The following is a 19,156-nucleotide window of genomic DNA, read 5'->3' as shown; positions in this document are numbered from 1 at the left end:
GTTTAATCCTCAGTCCCAGGTAAGCGAGTACAGGTAGAATTTTGCTTCCTCTACAATACTACGATCATTCTATTGCTATTGTTACTGTAACACCTACTACTACTACTATATTTTATAAGCAAAGAAACTAATGGCTTAGACAGGTTAACAAATTTAATGAAGATCGTATTTCTGGTAAGTGGAGGAACACAGATTTAAAAATGGATCTGACTAACTCTAAAACCTTCCCAGTATATCCTACACTCCCTATGAGAAGCAAACAAAATTATCCAAATCATTTCAGACCTTTTGATTTGCAACATTATATCAACCATCCACTGACCTCAGTAAGTTGTCTCAAGATGGGCAGGCTTACACTGTGTTTGAGAAACCAATCACTGGAAGATTTGGACCACAAGGTTAGAAAATTTCTTGTTGAAACTTTTACCAGAACATTTGTCTCAAGTTTTCCAGTGACCAAGTGTTGGACCAATTAACAATTTTTAAAAAAATCATTTATTGTGTCCTAGATATAATATTTTGGGTCTTACTTAAATCTTATGTTTGAGCAGGCTTCCTGTGATACCATGCTGGTGTGCCAAGTGGGGCACCACACCACCTCATTACTGCCAGGTGGGGAAAGAAGTCCAGATTCTTTTCTGTTGTACTCTTGGGGATAGTGACTTGTTACTACAGGATGGGGACAAGTACAGGCTGCTCAGTAGCCTATGCTGACACCACTGAGGCTGATAAGGGAAGGATCTCCATGTTACGATTCCCCATGTAGGCTGCACTGACATTAAGGTGGAGGGAGAGACTTGTTACTGCTAGAAAGTGGTGTAAGTCTGGGCTTTGCACTCAGAGTCCTCTGATACCGCTTTAGGGAGAGGAGGAGAAGGCCCCTCACTACCTCAGACTGGAGGTAAGAGTCCATATTCCTGTATGCTCTCCATTGACAATATGAAGTGAAGAGGATGTTTAACGTCCAGGCGGAGATGTAGGTCCCAGCTCTGACACCAGCCTGGCCGGGTTGGGTGCTCCATTGCAGCTGACTGAGGATCTAAGTTTCGGCTCTCCATCTGGCCTTTGCTGGTCTGAGTGGGTATGGGGCTGCGTTTTTTTTTTTTTTCATAGGGGTTGGCTGGAGTCAGTTAATGTCTAAAAGTTTTGTCTTGTTATGTTTCCCTTATCTAGTGCATTGTCTGGATAAGACAGGCTTTTGTTGGTTTTGCTGTATGTTTTTAGGTATGCATCCATTGATATTTCTGGATGACTGCTTTTCTAGCATCCAGCCTGAGATATATGAGGCCTGACATGTCATTCCTCATGTCCTGCGATCCCCAGCTGATCTGCCTTTTTCTCTCCTTCCTCAAAGTATTATATGTTTTGTTTTGTTTTGTTTTGTTTGAGACAGAGTCTTACTTTGTTGCCCAGGCTGGAGTGCAGTGGTGCAATCTTGGCTCACTGCAACCTCCACCTCCTGGGTTCAAGCAATTGTCCTGCCTCAACCTCCTGAGTAGCTGGGATTACAGGCATACCTCACCATGCCTAGTCAATTTTTGTATTTTTAGTAGAGATGGGGTTTCACCATGTTGTTTAGACTGGTATCAAACTCCTGACCTCATGATCTGCCTGCCTCAGCCTCCCAAAGTGGTTTTTTTTTTTTTTTTTTTTTAATACTGTGAACTCTGAAAATCTGAGACAGGTCTCAGTTAATTTAGAAAGTTTATCGTGCCAAGCTTGAGGACACACACCCATGACACGGCCTCAACAAGTCCTGATGACACGTGCCCAAGCTGTTCAGGACACAGTTTGCTTTTACATGTTAGGGAGACACCAGACATCAATCAACATATGTAAGAGGTGCATTCGTTCCTTCCAGAAAGGCGGGGACAACTCGAAGCAGGGAGGGGCCTTCTAGGTCACAGGTAGGTGAGAGACAAATGGTCAGTCTTTTGACTTTCTGATGAGCCTTTCCAAAGGAGGCAATCAGACTATGCCTCTATCTCAGTGAGCAGAGGGATGACTTTGAAGAGAATGGGAGGCAGTTTGCCCTGAGCAGTTCTCAGCTTGACTTTTCCCTTTAGCTAGCAATTTTGGGGCCCTAAAATTTTCCTTTCACAATACATAATGTTCAGGGTTTAATATTTCTTAATAAGAACAAGAGAGAGAAGTGCACTTACTATATCTCATTTGGAACTGGAAGTCCTGAACTGACTTTCAAGTGCTCTGTTTCTCACTGAACCCAATAAAGAAATCAAGATATTATATTCAAAGAATTGTGTAAAAACATGAACACAGAATTGGTTCATGGATGCGTGCTGCTACTTCTGAACCTCACACAGAAAGCATCATTTCTAGATGATCCTGTATTGTGGGGTTGGGCAATACAATAGTTATATGGATGCTCGTTTCGAGCTATGGGGCGACCCCTGGATACGCAACGTTAACATCGACAGGAAATGTGCTAGAAATGCCAATATCCACCCGCCACTAAAACCTACTGATTAAAGAACTCTGGGGGCTGGAACCCAGCAATCTGTTCTTAAACAAGCCCTCAGATAATTTAGATGTGGGCTAAAGTTTGAGAACCACTGAGCTATGGGAAAACGGGGTTGGTCAGGGGTGGGGAACCCTGCAGTTTAGTATGGTCCTGCTGATAGGAGAGTGTCCTACAGCCCAGGTATTCATATACTGTGCTACACTTGTGTGACCTTGTCCTGGAGGTATCTCATGCAGCGCTTTCTTTCTCTTCTTTAACTTTGTGAATAAACCAGAGAAAAGAAAGTAACCATACACAGCGCTGAAGTTACAAGTTACCTGCAAAGTCTTGGAGAGAATGAACAACTCAAATCTTCTACTTACTCCATATGAGAATTAATATAGTCTGAGCCTGCCTACCATTTAAGGTGCAGAAAAAGAAGAATGTTTAAGGACCCACCTTGTGCAAAAAAAATGCTTAAAAGTCCACTACTGAAAATATTATATTTTGGAATTATGCTTAAAGTTTCACTACTGAAATTACTTTGAAGGAATTGGCATCTTCCAGAATAAAGTAACACATAAAGCTGCCTTTTTCTTTGCACTATGAGAGGAATAAATTGAAAATGAATAGAGATCTAAGCCTCTGTTTGAAGAGGATCCAAGATCTGCAAAGAGGCCATAATGAGAGTGGAAGTTGATAGGGACTTAAGTGGGAGTTGGCCAAAACAAACTTGGCTGCTTTGCAAGTTTCTCTGACTTGCAGTAAGTAGGGTCTTCTATGGTGATGCTGTGGGTGCCCGTCAATACAAAACTCATTCTGACCCCGTTGGTTATTTTCATCCTTTATTATTGGCAGCGTTCATGGCATTTAACAATAATCCTATGCTAAATGTCCGATGCTAAATTTGTAGGCAGAGGAGCATCTAGCTTTTAAGTAAGATTGTTTTCTCAGTGTTTTAGCAGAGCACAAACTACACACCGTAAGGGACATTCTCTAACCCCGTTGAGCATTATCCTTATTATTATTATTTCTTAAGGATATCACAATTCTAGATTGTCTTTTGACACTGTGATTCATCATCATCTACCTTAAGGATCCTGTAATGTTTAAAAATCTCTTGGTCCTCAGGCGCGGATAGAATCATATCTCACTTGCTCCCCTAAAAGGCACAAAATCAAATTACACCAAAAGGCTCCTTAGAGTACAGCTCTTTGCCAATTACTGGAATTATTTTCAGCCACTTTGGCACATTTCCTCTCCAGATGAAATGAAAATCTTTTAGTCGGCACCAGTGAAGGATTTCATATTTCTTAGTGCTTCCACATATACTGTATAATGAGAATAAAAGCTTCTCTGCCTCACAGATCTTTTCGTACAGTGCCATAATGCAGGGAAAATAACATCCATTTCTAACACATGAAGCCCACATATTTTCTAAAGAAGGGAAAGACATTAACATTACACAAGAAAACTATTTGCTCTTTGCTTTAAATTTCCAAATTTGAGGACACCAGAGATTTCAGACTTCAAAACTACATACATCTGTGCTGAGACATAGACCCTCTAAGGTGCTTCATTATTGGCACTTAAAGCTGGTTTCATGAAACACCTGGTCTGAGTAAGCAATATGATCAGAGAGTGTCAGCAGGGCAGACAGATTTTAAATGGAAGATTGTTACTTACCCAAAAGCCATTTTGAAGCTAAAAACAGCATTATCAGCAGACCAGTAACAATAACTTAAACATCCCCAAGTACATTATTAACACTTCTAGCCCTCTAAAGATTCGATGACTTCTTTATAAAAGTTTTTATGTCTCAAGAGAACATATTGTTCTCTGCATTTATCATTTTACAAAATATTATTTTCACCAAGAGTCTTACTTTTATTATTCCCAGTCACCTTTTATTTTTGCTTCTGATAAGTGTTATTTCCTCTCTACCAGTGCCTGCAGCAGCCTGCACTGAAATTACTAGCCATTGCTCGGTATTTGTCCCTTTTCTCAAGAGCACAGCCCTTTGGATTGAATCTCTTGCCTAGGGCATTAAGAACTTGGGGGAAGAAACCGCTACTCATTGCTTTGCTTGCAATTCTTATTTGGACTAGCGCTTGCAGAAATTGAGCTGAACTTTCCGTGCCGTCGCTGCGTCTGTAAGGTAATTGCCTAAACTTGTTGAGCCAATCGGAATTGCTGTTGTGGAGTTTTGCAAACGTGAAGAATCCGATGAAGCAATTTGTAAGCCGTATGTGGTACATCCCTCTTTCCCTACTCAAAGTCATATCGCTCTCTGTAGGATTTTATGTGATCCTTATGAAACATCACAGTCCAGAATTCTATTTTAAAAGCTTCAAACGTTCGTGTTTAAAAAGTCATTCTTATATATGGGACCATTGTGTTGCCAAATTCTTGTATTAAAAGAGGGTTAAAATTCTTTAGTAGTACTTTAATGTTTTGGATAGCTTACAGATAAAACGTATTTAAAAGAGAGAGAAGAGATACACATATCGTCCTGTAAAATGGGGGAAATATTGTGTCCTATGACTGTGTTACATTTTCTTATCATAAAATTTGTGTTCAGTGCAGGGACATTCAGAAATGTCTCATTACTATTACTTCCTGAGTTGAAAAAATAGACTTTTTTTTTTTTTTTTTTTTTTTTTTTTGAGACTGAGTTTCGCTCTTATCACCCAGGCTGGAGTGCAATGGCGTGATCTCAGCTCACTACATCCTCTGCCTCCTGGGTTTCCTTGATTCTCCTGCCCCAGCCTCCTGAGTACCTGGGATTACAAGCACCTGCCACCAGATCCAGCTGATTTTTGTAGTTTTGATAGAGATGGAGTTTCACCATGTTGACCAGGCTGGTCTCAAACTCCTGACCTCAAGTGATCCACCTGCCTTGGCCTCCCAAAGTTCTGGGATTACAGGTGTGAACCACCGCACCTGGCTAGAATGTTTGGTATTACATAAGCACATGCACACACACACGCACGGGCACACACATACACAGAGAAAGAGAGTGAGGGATTTATACCTTCAGTAAAAGCACAGGGAATGTAAAAGACTTATCTGTTCTTTCATTTAGAGAAATAGTGAATGAAGAAAGTATAAATTTACTAGACCATATTCCTATCCTCACTTGTTACAAAATTTGAAGTACTTTCCTCCATGAGAAAAGATACTGCTCTGACCCAGTTGAGTCCTCACTGAATGCTGAACTAGCTAAATTACCCCTTCATATTTGATGTCATGCAGGTTAGTATCTCTTCAAACAATGAATTACTAAAAACTAGTCCAATTTCAAAAAATTTTAAAACACTTTTCTCTCTTGCAGATCAGTCGTTAAAAAGATAAAATAATCACCTAAAGTAACCATAATTCCACAGATCCTGTTACACATGTATTTACCTTGCTGTCTCATTATTTTTCTTAAAAAGCCACATTATTCACAAAGCCAAGAATAATGTACTGACTTGGCCAAGAAAAGCACTACATTGGGACTCAAAGCAGATGCGTAAGAAATTTAAGTTAATTTAAGACTATGCAAGTGATTACATTTACAAGACAGCACAGGTTATGCTGTGAAGTGAAGGCTGTAAGTTTAAGAAACTTGAGAGTTCACAAGAATCAAAGTAGGGTGGAGGACAGATAGAGCTGACTGCAGTATTATCCATGGCAAGCAGCTGAGGCATTTCATTGCCATGTGGTAATTATAATGATTAATGAAAATCGTAAGTGGTTGTGTGATACTGTACTTCTGCAATGTGCTACATAATCGTGACTGATATAATAATTATTCCTGGGCCATGTGAAGGGAATCAAAATCTGGGATTTCAACAGCAACCATGTTCTTGTAGGAGGTAATAAATGCTGTAAGAAAAATAGGAGGAAAATAACAATGGAAGTATATACTTTAGATCGAGCACAATGATAATTAATAACCTATTAATAACAACATTATTCTCAGTGCTAAGAGGAGTTACACAAAACCAGGATTACATAATATAGTCCTATTTCCAATAGAATTGTAATCTAATAAATTGAATCGTAGTAACAAAGCTGTAGTCCATTGATCCATGAATAAAATATGTGTATATGGACAGATGTTAAATATAGCTAATGAAAATACTCGCACACAAGCAGACATACTGGTGAAGCAGATACTATTGAGATACGGAATGAGTTTTAAAAGGCAGTAAAGATTTACAGTAGGAGATAAAAATTGTTTTCAAATATGATGAATGGAACATAGGCTACTGTGAGAACATGGAACATTCTGAGAAAAATCTTAAAAGTATTCAACAGAAAAAATTGGATGGGAAACACGTATAAGAACTGAGTTAGGGAGGGTGGAACAAGTTGATAGGGGATTTGGAAATCTGGCCAGGAATTCTGATATCAAAATTCAGGAAATTAAAGGCTTTTCAGAGATTTGAGGACAGAGGCATGCAGGCATGCTTACAGAGGATAAAGCTGGCCGCCGGAATGCTCTGAATATGAGGGCACAAAATAAAAAGTAATTAAGAATGTAAAAAAAGTGATATAGATTTCTGCTGCAAAATCACTTTCTCTATAATTGGAAGATTCTCAGTCCTGGCTAACTAAGGAGATTTTAATGCTAATTAGATTGTTGCAGTGACAAGATCTTATTTTTTCACATAAACATCCTTCCCCCTACTCCCATTGACTACAAAAATATTTTCCTTTCACTTTATCGCAGCAGCTCATTTTGATTACGCTTAGACCTCAGTGCATCACCTACACCTACCCAGCTAATCTGAGTAATTAAAGAAAAATGGTGCATGATGCATTTATAGTTAAGTAAAATGGATATAAATCTCGCACAACAGCTGGATTCCTATACTTGGCAAAAACGGCACAGTTTGAGAAAAGCAATCATCTTCCTTTCCTGTTGGCAAAACACTTCACTGGTCTCTCCAATTTCAGCCCTCTTCAAGATTTAGTGCCTTCTCACTTTATAATGCATAGAACGCTACTTCCAGATGGACAGCCTTGTCATATGCTATTTTTATGCTGCATTTTAGAATTTTAAAGTGGGAGCAGTTATTCACCAAACATGAAATGTATCACTTATTGTATACATCGGAGCAGCTTTTCAAATCAGCACGCTCAGCCAGCTGCTGATGAGTTTTACACACTCAAAGGAAAGAAAGGAGGCTTAAGTTAGACAGTCAGCACATATTGGAATGTGCTTCTGTGTGAGGCTGAGAGAGTTTGAGGACAACACAAAAGAAGAGAAGGCAAGACTCCTGCCCTTGAGGGGTTTCCAATCCAACGTGGAGATAAAACAAAACTTGCACACTTGGCAAGAATTTGAAGGTACAAAGCATCCTAGTACCTGTGCTATGCATACCCAAGAGCTGAAGAAATGAGAGCGAGAGAGAGAGACAGAGAGAGAGAGAGAGAGAGAGAGAGAGAGAGAGAGAGAGAGAGAGAAGTCAAAATTGGGCTGGCGTGTTGGAGAAGGGCTCCAGAAGCAGTTCACTAAGTCTTAAAGGAAATTATTTACATTTCAATGCAAAAGACTTTATTGATAGTATATTTTCTTTTTAATAGGAAAAAAGAACTTCACAAATACCATTTAAAGCATCTACATAATTGTTTTGGTTGGATTGTAAAAGATATATAAAGGCTTGAGGTATGACATTAGAAAATGAATAAAAAATTAGGTACTTGGATTTGAGATATACAGACAATAGAGAACCACTAGAGATAATAGAAGGCATGAGAATAGTATTTTTAAAAGAAGATTTATTTTATTTTAGATTCAGGGGGTACATACGCAGGTTTGTTAAATGAGTGTATTACGCGATGGTGTGATTTGGGCTTCTGACGATCCTGTCGCCCAAGTAGTGAACATAGTGCCCAACAGGAAGTTTTTCAACCCTTGCTCCCCTACCCCTCTTCCCTTTTGGAACACCCAGTATATAGTGTTCCCATCTTTATGTGTACCCAGTGCTTAGCTTTCACTTATAAGTGAGAACATGTATTTGGTTTTCTGTTTCTGCATTAACTCACTTAGGATAATGGCCCCTAGCTCCATCTATGTTGCTGCAAAGGACATGATTTTGTTGTTTTTTTTTTTTATGGCTGTGTAGTATTCCATGGTGTATATGTCCCACATTTTCTTTATCCAGTCCACCCTTGATGGGCACCTGGGTTGATTCCATGTCTTTGCTATTATGAATAGTGCTGCAATAAACATACAAGTGCACGTGCCTTTTCGGTAGAAGGATTTATTTTCCTTTGAGTATATACCCAGTAATGGGATTGCTAGGTCAAATGGTAATTCGGTTTTTGGTTCCTTGAGAAATCTCCACACGGCTTTCCATAGGGGCTGAACTAATTTGCATTCCCACCAGTAGTGTATAAGTCTTCCCTTTTCTCTGCAACCTTGCCAACATCTACTGTTTTTTGACTTTTTAATAATAACTTCTCTGACTGGTAGGAGGTGGTATCTCATTATTTTATTTTTATTTATTTATTTTTTTTTGAGACAGAGTCTCACTCTGTTGCCCAGGCTGGAGTACAGTGGCATGATCTCGGCTCACTGCAACCTCTGCCTCCTGTGTTCAAGCGATTCTCCTGCCTCAGCCTCCCGAGTAGCTGGGACTACAGGGGCATGTCCACCACGCCCAGATAATTTTTTGTATTTTTAATAGAGAGGGGGTTTCACCGTGTTAGCCAGGATGGTCTCGATCTCCTGACCTAGTGATATTCCCGCCTCAGCCTCCCAAAGTGCTGGGATTACAGGCGTGAGCCATTGCTCCCAGCCAGCCCTCATTATGGTTTTGATTTGCATTTCCCTGATGGTTAGTGATGTTGAAGACTGTTTACATTTTTTGACTGCTCGTATGTCTCCTTTTGAGGAATATCTGTTCTTGTCCGTTGCCCACTTTTTAATGGGTTTTTTTTTTTTTTTTTTTTCCTATCGATTTGTTCAAGTTATTTGTAGATTCTGGGAATTAGTCCTTCATCAGATGCATAGTTTGCAAATGTTTTCTCTCATTTGGTAGGTTGTCTGTTTACTCTGCTGATAGTTTTTGTTTTGTTTTGTTTTGTTTTGTTTGTCTGTGCAGAAGCACTTTAGTTTATTTAGGGCCTAATCAATTTTTGTTTTTGTCGTATTTGCTTTAGAGGACTTAGTCTTAAATTCTTTACTTACACTGATGTCTATAAGAGTATTTCCTAGGTTTTCTTCTAGGATTCTTATAATTTGAAGTCTTACATGTGAGTATTTAATCCATCATGAGTTAAATTTTGTATATGGTGAGAGGTAGAGGTCCAGTCATGTTTTTCTGCATGTGGCTAGCCAGTTTTCCCATTTATTAAGGAGTCTTTTCTTCATTGTTTGGTTTTGTTAACTTTGTCAAAGGTCAGTTGGTTGTAGGTGTGTGGCTTTATTTCAGAGGTCTTTATTCTGTTCCATTAGTCTATGTGTCTATTTTCATATCAGTACCATACTGTTCTGGTTAGTGTCACCTTGTAGTATAATATGAAGTTGGGTGACATGATATCCCCAGCTTTATTCCTTTTGCTTCCGATTGCCCTGGCTATTCAGGTTCTTTTTCAGTTCCATATGAATTTGAGAACAGTTTTTTATAATTATGTGAAAAATGATGCTGGTAATTTTATAATAATAGCATTAAATCTGTAGATTGCTTTGGGCAGTGGGGACATTTCAACGATATGGATTCTTCCAATCTATGAGCATGGAATGCTTTTTGATTCGTTTGTGTCATCTCTCATTTCTTTAAGCAGTACTTTGTAGTTCCCCTTTTAGAGATTTTTTTACCTCCTTGGTTAAATGTATTCATAGGTGTGTGTGTGTGTGTGTGTGTGTGTGTGTGTGTGTGTATGTGTCTATCTTAAATAGGATTGTGTTCTTGATTTGGTTCTCAGCCTGCACGTTATTGATGTTTAGAAATGCTAGTGATTTTTGTAGGTTGATTTTGTATGCTGAGACTTTGCTGAAGTCATTTATAAGGTCTAGGAGTCTTTTAACAGAATTTTTAGGGTTTTATAGGTATAGAATTAGCAATGTCAGCAAGAGACATTAGGTCATTTGACTCCCTCTTTTCCTATTTGGATGCCTTAGAAATGGATAGATGCCTTAGAAATGGCATTTAAAGAGGACCGGTTTGTTAACTGTTTGTAGAAATATGGGGCAAAGATCTAAAATCAGCTGAGTAACTCAAGCATTAAAGGGATAAGGGCCTGATCTTGAGAGCCGACTACAGAAATGGATAAGGAGTGGTAAGTTCTCTATTAAATTTTAATTCTGTGTATAAATTACTTTTATCTTTTTCAGATAAGTTTGGTATTTTAGTGGCTTGTCAGGGTAGTCTTATGAAGTCAAGCCAATGAGAGACATTGCTACCATTTTTAGCAGGGCGATGATGTGTGGAAATGCTTGCTGAATTAAGTGGGGTTAGAGGAAATGTCAACTTTTGGGAAGCATCTTAATTAAAAAGGAATGTTTCTTGTTATTTCTTTCCATGTGCCATACACTCTGAATCATCATCAAATGGTATTAACTTATAAATCAGATAATTGTTCACACCTTGGGCATTGAGTCATTTCTTTTCTGAGAGTAGTTTGCACTAAGTTTGAGAGACACCTCGTCTTTCAGCTAAAGATGGTGCTTAATGTTTCTCTGTCATTCTGCTCTCTAGACCAGAGGGATATGATAAACCACTATTAATACTGGGCTGACTACAGATGTGATTCTGTAAGTCTGGGGGTGGATGGTGAATGGGGTGATAACTGTATTGTTTCTGAAAGCTCTACAGGTATTAATTTGGAATCCTGACTTTCCCTCTAAAACCAGTCATGAAGAAAATGACTTATGAAGTTTTGGAAGTGGAGAGTTGGGGTAGAAGGCATTTCTTTATATAAAACTTTGTTGTTACTGATATTTCCCCTCTAGAGACCTTTCGTGTCACTGCATAACGCTTTCTGTCTCTCAACCTACATGCAAATACGTGCAGTAAAATGTGTACAGATAGCAAGTGGCCTTCTCTTAACATTTGCATTTAACATTTTGCTAGTTTAGGTCGTTCAGTGAAAGTGCCTGTGTTTTATTAAAGGCTAAATTTAAAAATCTTTGGCCTTTACATAAACATTGTTGCCATTCACTGTGGACGTCAATTTGTTTTAGTAACAAATCCACTCTCTTTTCAAAATTTACCACTCTGCTTCATCACATCTCATAATTGAACACTGGACTGTCATACTTAATATCTGTCTTAACAGCTTACCAACCTAACTACCTTACTCTCTGTGGCTCTGTGCATTTGCGCTGACTTCTGTCACTAAAGCTTTCACCCCTTCTTTTCTACCTGCTTCCAAGTACCAGTATGGCTTCAATCACCTTCTTTTTTGAATCAAAGAAAATGCTGTAATCCCTAATAAGTATGAGTGTGCTTATGTGGACAGTGAAATAGAGTATCAACATTGCTCAGGAAAATACAGGATCTGTGGTATATAATTTATGATGCTTTGGTTGCAAGCAACAGAGAACAATGTGCAAAATTTCTTAAGTGATAAGATAATTTATTATCCCAGATAAGAATCCAGAGATGTCATTTTAGGATTTGTTAACTCAGTGGGTCAACATTATCCTCAATGACTTAGGTTTGTACCATCTCTCCATGTGTGTCCTGTCATCCTCAGTGTATTGTCCCATGTCCTCAGGTTATACCCCTTAGAAACATAGGTTTGCTGCAACAACCTTGTATTAATTTACTAGGTCTGCTAACAAAGTACCACAAACTGGGTAACTAAGACAAGAGAAACTTGTTGTTTCACAGTTCTGGAGACGGGAAGTCTGAAGTCAAGGTGTGGGCTGAGTTGGCTCCTTCTGTGAGATATGTGAAGAATCTGTTTCATGTTTCCCTCCTAGCTTCTCCTGGTTTGTTGGCATTTCATGGCTTGTAGATGCATCATTTCAATTTCTGCCTTCACCCTCCTATGACGTTCTCCTTGTGTCTGTCTTTACATGACCATCTTCTTATAAGGTCACTAGTCATATTGGATCAGGGGCCAATCTTACTCCAATATGGCCTCATCTTAACTAATTACATGTGCAATGATCCTGTTTCCAAATAAAGTTATATTCTGAGGTATGAGAGTTAATGTTTCAACTTTTTTTTTTTAGGATAACACAGTTTAACCCATGACAAAGCGCTTGTATCATATCCTCATACAGCAACGTTCAAAGGCTGAAAGAGTAAACATTTCCTTATTTTCCTTTCCCCCCAGGTCCCCAGCCCCAACAGACACAATAGACTTTCCCAGATGTCTCATTGGCATGGAAAATATTGCCTGCCTTTATTTAAACCAATCAGAGTAAGTGGAATCACTATGATTGGCTTATACTAGAGTCTGGGAAACTTTCTCTGTAAAGAACCAAAAGGTGATAGTTCAGGCTTTGTGTGGCAGACACTTCATACTGCAACTACTTATTGTAGCATACATACATTCACAGACTATAATAAATGGATATGGCTGTATCTCTGTAAGTTTTTCTTTTTTACAAGAACAAGCAGTGGCTGTATTTGACTTGAGGGCCAGAGTTTGTCAGCCCCTGCTTTAGATTAATACAAATGTACTATCTAAAGTTGGCAACTGACCTCATCTTCTTGGAAGTGTAGAACTAATTTTTCACTTTATTTTTAAAGAAAGGAAGAAGTTTAATATTTTGGGGGAGGCAACATATGGTCAGTGTAAGTATAGCATGCAGCCTTTCTAATTTGGGGTCTCTTTTGGTACATCTTGCCATAACTACTCATTTGTAAATGCTTCCTTGCAAAAAAGGTGTTGAGTATAGGAGTCACGATGTCTTGGGAAGCTAGATGACTATTAGCAACTTGTTAGTGACAATCTGTTAAACCCTCTGTGCCTAAATTTTTCATCAGTGAATTGGAGACGATAATAAGAGTACTACCTTATATCTAGAGTCTTATATCATTTTTATGTAGATTAAATGATAACCTAGAAATGATCATCCATTTACCTGAATGATTGTAAATGGTTTTGAGTATATGGCCTATTTCCACATTGTGGGGGCACCAGAACTTGAAGTAAAACTTTATACAAACTTGCTTTCCCGAATAGTATTCTTTCTGCTAATAGCCCCTTCAGGATGACTGAATGATTTCATGTAATTGTATATATGAATGAGCCATTGATACAAAGATGATCTACAATGCAAGAAATAATAAAACACCAAAGTTGATTAGTGATGCTCATGATCATAGCTGGAGAAAAATGGACCGCAGCACAATAGATGGAGCCTATGGATTTGGATTCTGCTGGCCTCTACAATCAATGTGGATCACCCTAGGATGGAAAGAGCAGTAGAGATCCATATTGATGATGACACCCGGCAGAGGCAGCCCTTGAGATCTGTGCCTGCATTGCTCTTGTTGGTTTTTATCGTTGATTCGTAAATGCAGCGTAACTGATTCTGCATTGTGTTCTATCATTGCTGCTTGTTCCGTTGGTACTAGATTCACAGCACTGTTGTTTACTCAGGAAGACAGAAATCTTAGCATGGCAAACTTGTACTTCTTTTCTTCTCTCTATGATTCACATTAATGATGTCATTCTACAGAACACTAATTTAACTACTACGTTCTCTTTTTTTTTCAGAATGCCCTTAAATTCTGCATAAGATGACATTATTGAATAAGCCCTCCCATCTTTTTTTCCATATTTATTTCTAATCAAAGTTGGACTTGAATTTCCTTATTGTTGAATTTCAGAATTTTAGAAAGTGAAGAGACCTTTGCCATCCTATGGAGCCAATCAAATCAATACAAAAAAGGGATTGGATTGACGTTATATAGCCGTTAATGACAAATATTCAATGTTCTTTATGCTACAGAATTTTTATTGCGAAAAATTTACAAACACATGCAAATTTAAGAGAATAGTATAATGAGTTCCCTATGGACCTACTAGATTGGTAATATGGGAAAGGCTCTACAATTTTCAATTCTTGCCTTATTTCCAGTACGCTTATGCTGACCACACTTCCTGGTTTAAACCAAGCCATGACTGTTAATGATCTTAACCCTCCATTTATTTTTCAAATGTGTTCTATTTTTGGATATTGAATTACATGGTCACCCTCTCAGCATACCTAACTAACCTCTGCCCCCTGTCTAGCTCCATACACACTGACACTGGATTATTCTGAAACAAATCCCAGACCTTGTATCAGTTCATCCTTAAATCTTTTTTGCACAGATGGATTTCTTGTTAGGAATCTTTTGCTTGCTGTATGTCCATTTTCTCTAAAACCAAATTAAAATACTAATCAAAATAAAATATTTGGAAGTACACAATGCCAGAGTCATGCAGGATAATATTTTCTTCCTCTTTTCCTCCTCTGCCTTTATTTTGGGTTGTGTTTTATGTTCCAGATGGACTATTTTTGACTAAATTGACTAATCAATATTGACCTGTGTGACTTACTATTTGACTTGAGGGACTGATTATTTAATGGTTTAGACAAATCCACTGGCAGTTTTGGCACCTGCAGACATATTTAAGTTGCTAAAAATATGATATATGTGATGTAGTTTTGAACTATGGTAAGAAAAAAGTTAGGTCTTATAATTATTCCTCCTGTATGACTTAGTAATTATAAACTTAAATACATAGAGAAAAAAAAAACTCCTCAGTTTTAAACATGCTTCAAAAAGATCTAGAAATTTTCAATCTTTTTTCTACTGTTATATAAAATATCTACTGGAATAACCTGCATGGATAGGAAGAATACTTGAAACATGTGAGAGATTTCTAACAGTCTATATGAGGCTCTCACATAATGTGCTACTTTGGAGTTGGGGGAGGGATTTGCTTACATGTAACACAATATTTTATGTAACATGGTGATTTAGTTACCAGTTGTTGCCTTTCTCTTTCTAAATTTTAAGAAGGCTAAGACAGTAGTGATGTTGTAAGAGAGTACCAACATGGTTAACTCCTAGTAAATGATGACTTTCAGATAAAGCAGACAGTACCTTTATTCCTCTCACTATCATCCTACTAAGCTTTCTCTGCTCTTGGAATTTACTTCCTAAGATTCCAGATTGAGCCATTGCAAAGATTACAACCACTTGGGAATATTCTATTCAATACAAACCGATAGAGTCCAAGTAAATTTCCAACTGAGACATTTTGAGCAAATTGTATGTCAAGTTTTTTGTGTAGTAGCAAAAGTCCCAAGACCTTTTGATAAGATCTGAATCTTTTAGTTCATTTGAAAAGGACAAAATCAAGACAGTCTTGTGTATGTGTATGTGTATGTGTGTGTGTGTGTGTGTGTGTGTGTGTGTGTGTGTGGTGTATAATGTACTCGTATATTGCTGTGTAGAGACATTTGGTCTTTAGATTTTTTTCTATAGCAGGATAAAAATCAAAAAATCAATTTCTTCTTCTGAATGCATTAAATCAAGAGAACAGTGGTTAGTATGAAGTTTTTTTTTCTTTTTCTTTTTTACATTAAAACCCTACAATTCCTATTTATTGTCTTCTGTCACTTAAAACACAATCCAATCTGGTTCAAGCACAAATATCATTTGTCATAGAATTGAAGATACTGGGATTCATATTCAATCTTGATCCATTTCATGATTAGTTTCTCTCTCTCTCTCTCTCTCTTGCTTTCTTTTAAGATTTTTGGTTTTTCTTGAGGTCTCTTTACCTTTGGAGCATAACAGCTCAAAAAACCTCTGTGTTAGAAGTTACAGCGTAATTCACTTTACTTGGCCCTGTGTTTGTGACATGATTGGTATCTGTGAGCAGGTAGGGAATTGGAAAAATGTTCCATCTGACTCTGAATGTGGCATAGTCTGATTACAGCAGAGACTATGAGACAGATCTCTTTACTCTGATCCTAGGACCATCCTATTGCTTTTGTACTGACACCAGGAATAGTTCTGTCTTTTTAACCTTCTCCAAAGATCAGATTATTCCTGGTTCTGGGCCTTGACTGTAACTCCAGCGTTATCAGTTGTCAAGACATGCTCTCTACAACCTTAATACATCCTGGCAATCACTATACTGAATGATTCTGTGTCCTAACCTCGAACAAATTCTCATCTTGGCCACATTTTGCAAAAATTTGCAAGTACACATGAAGCTAATGAAAAGAGGTTAAGCCCAAAGCTTTTAGCTTAATTATGCATGCAGTCAAGGTAGAAGAGTCAGAATGCTGCATCTTCCTGCTGCAGTGACTTGTATTTTCTTGTAGTTAAGCCCTAAACCTTTCTAGGCTGGTATGCATAAATAAGAAGATAAGGGAATTGAACTTGTGTCCTGAAAATGGAACTCTAAACACTTAGAAAAGAATCTTCCTTAAGAGTGGGCAGAAATCTGTTCATCTTCACAAACCCAAGGAACAAGGCACAGGTCTACTAACTAAAAAGACGGAGATAAGAACAGCTGGAAAAGGCTTAAATGGCACATTTTTTTTTTTCTCGTTTACATCTCCTTCATGGTTCTGATTTTCCTCTAAGGAACCATTTCAGAAAGCAAATGAAGAAATGTACCTGGGAATTCATAATATGCTGAAAGAACTACAGAATGAAGATGTTTTGAAAGTGAGGAAAAATTTTTGTAGATGCTACTTAATTTTTTAATGGTCACCCGCCTTAACTGATACTCTATGGACAGGCCTAATGTAAATTTTGGATGCAATTTTAAAATACCTGAACATTTGTTTTGGCAAATGTCAGGGTGTCTTTTGGACGGAAAATACCTTTGTTACTTTCAGAGGATCAGACAGTTTTACATGCAAAATGACTTTCTGGAGAAACAAGCATTTCATTAGGCAGCTGCCTGGAAATGTTAAGAGATGCTAATTGCTTGGCAGACTTGGAGGAGCAGGGAGCACAGAGGGATGCTCTTGTTACCCCAATTCATGGAAAGCAGAAAGTGACACTAAGCCGAAGCGAAGAAATCTGTTTTCTGGTTGTGATGTTATTTTCTTGATTCTTAAAGGAGGCTTTATACGTTTTCTGGTAAAACAGAAAATTCAAGACAGAGCAGAACAATTTACATTCTCAACTTGTGGAGAATCTCAAACCAAGTAATTGTCCTTGAAGGACCAGATGTCTCTCCCAAGAAATCATCATTCTTACAATTAAAAAATATTGCAATATTATTAAGCAAGTACTAAATAAGTAACATCATACTTAGAGATACAGTTAATTGCTGCTGGTCAATTTGAGTCCGAAGAAGTAATAATACAATAAGTACCTACTGACACATTATAGCTAATAAGCTGCCAACAGATCTTTACTAAAAAAAAAAATATTGATTTTTTGACAAGCAAGGTATAAATACTGCACATTTGTACCTTAAACACTCATGTCTTTAGTTAAGAAATTGCACCATTCATTTAAATGTCTTCTAATTATTAAATAACTACATTTTAGGTTTTTCAGAGTATTTGAATAGTTTCAAGAGTTATTTGGGTCTTAAACAAAACATGGTATTCTCAACAATTATTGATGCCTCATAACAAAACCAAAGCACATTTATTGAGTGTTTACAATATGTCAGGCACTGTTCTAGTGATTAGCATCTATTAACTAATTTAATCCTTATGATGATCCTATCAGGTAGGCGCTATCATTATCATCATCCTCAATTTACAGAAAAGAAAACAGACACCTGGAATTCAAGTAACTTGCCTAGAGCCCTACAATCAGAAGATTGGTAGAGCAAGAGCTGAAGCCAAGGAATCTGAATCTGGCACCTATATCTTCCACACCACATCAATGGTTCTCAAACTTTGGTTTGCATCAGAATTACTCAAAGCTTGTTAAAATACAGGTTACTGGGTCCCAGTCCCAAAGTTCTTGATTCAATACCTATAAAGTAGGGCCAGAAATTTGCATTTTAATAAGTTCCTAGATAACGCTGATGCTGCTGGTCTGGAGTCTACATTTGAGAACTTTGCACTGTGCTACAGTAGTATTTAATTTACTTAGAATCACCATCTCTTCCACTGAGATAGACTGTAGTCTCTTTGAGGGCAGAGAGAGTATGTATGTGTTGTATTCAGTTTTCAACTTCCTATAGCTAATGTTTGCAAGTAGCAAGTACCCAGTGTCTGTTCGAAGTATGAGTGAATGAAAGACTCTCCAGAGTTTCTCTTTAAAATGTGAAGACCCTGGCAGTAGTATTTAACTAAGCTGTCATTTTATAAATAATTTAGCATAAATTCCTTTATTAGAAACCAACAAATTAACCACCTGAAAATCATGGAAGCAGAAGAGCGACATGAGAAGAGAAAAGATTGTTCCTTTTTCCAGGAATAACCTTGCTGGGAAAATGTGAATGAGTTTATGAATTCCTTAGAAAAAGATTGAAGGTGATAGAAGGAGTCGAAGCTTTAGAGACAGGCAAATAAGGGTTCAAATAAAGGTTTAAAATCCTGGTCCTGATGCTTACCAGCTGTATGACACTGGGCAAAAACAGAGTGTGACCTTTATTTTCTCAACAGTAAAATCTCTTGACTCATAAGATTACTATGAAGATCAAGTAATTTAACTTAAATAAATCATACACCAGCAGTGACTGGCACTCACCAAAAGTTAGTTTTCTTTCTTCTCTAACACTTCTGATTCATGCTACAAATTAACACCAGACTTT

Source organism: Rhinopithecus bieti, unplaced genomic scaffold (genome assembly GCF_001698545.2).
Source record: "Rhinopithecus bieti isolate Rb0 unplaced genomic scaffold, ASM169854v2 scaffold_566, whole genome shotgun sequence".
Lineage (NCBI taxonomy): Eukaryota > Metazoa > Chordata > Mammalia > Primates > Cercopithecidae > Rhinopithecus > Rhinopithecus bieti.
Note: the sequence above shows the minus strand (reverse complement) of the source record.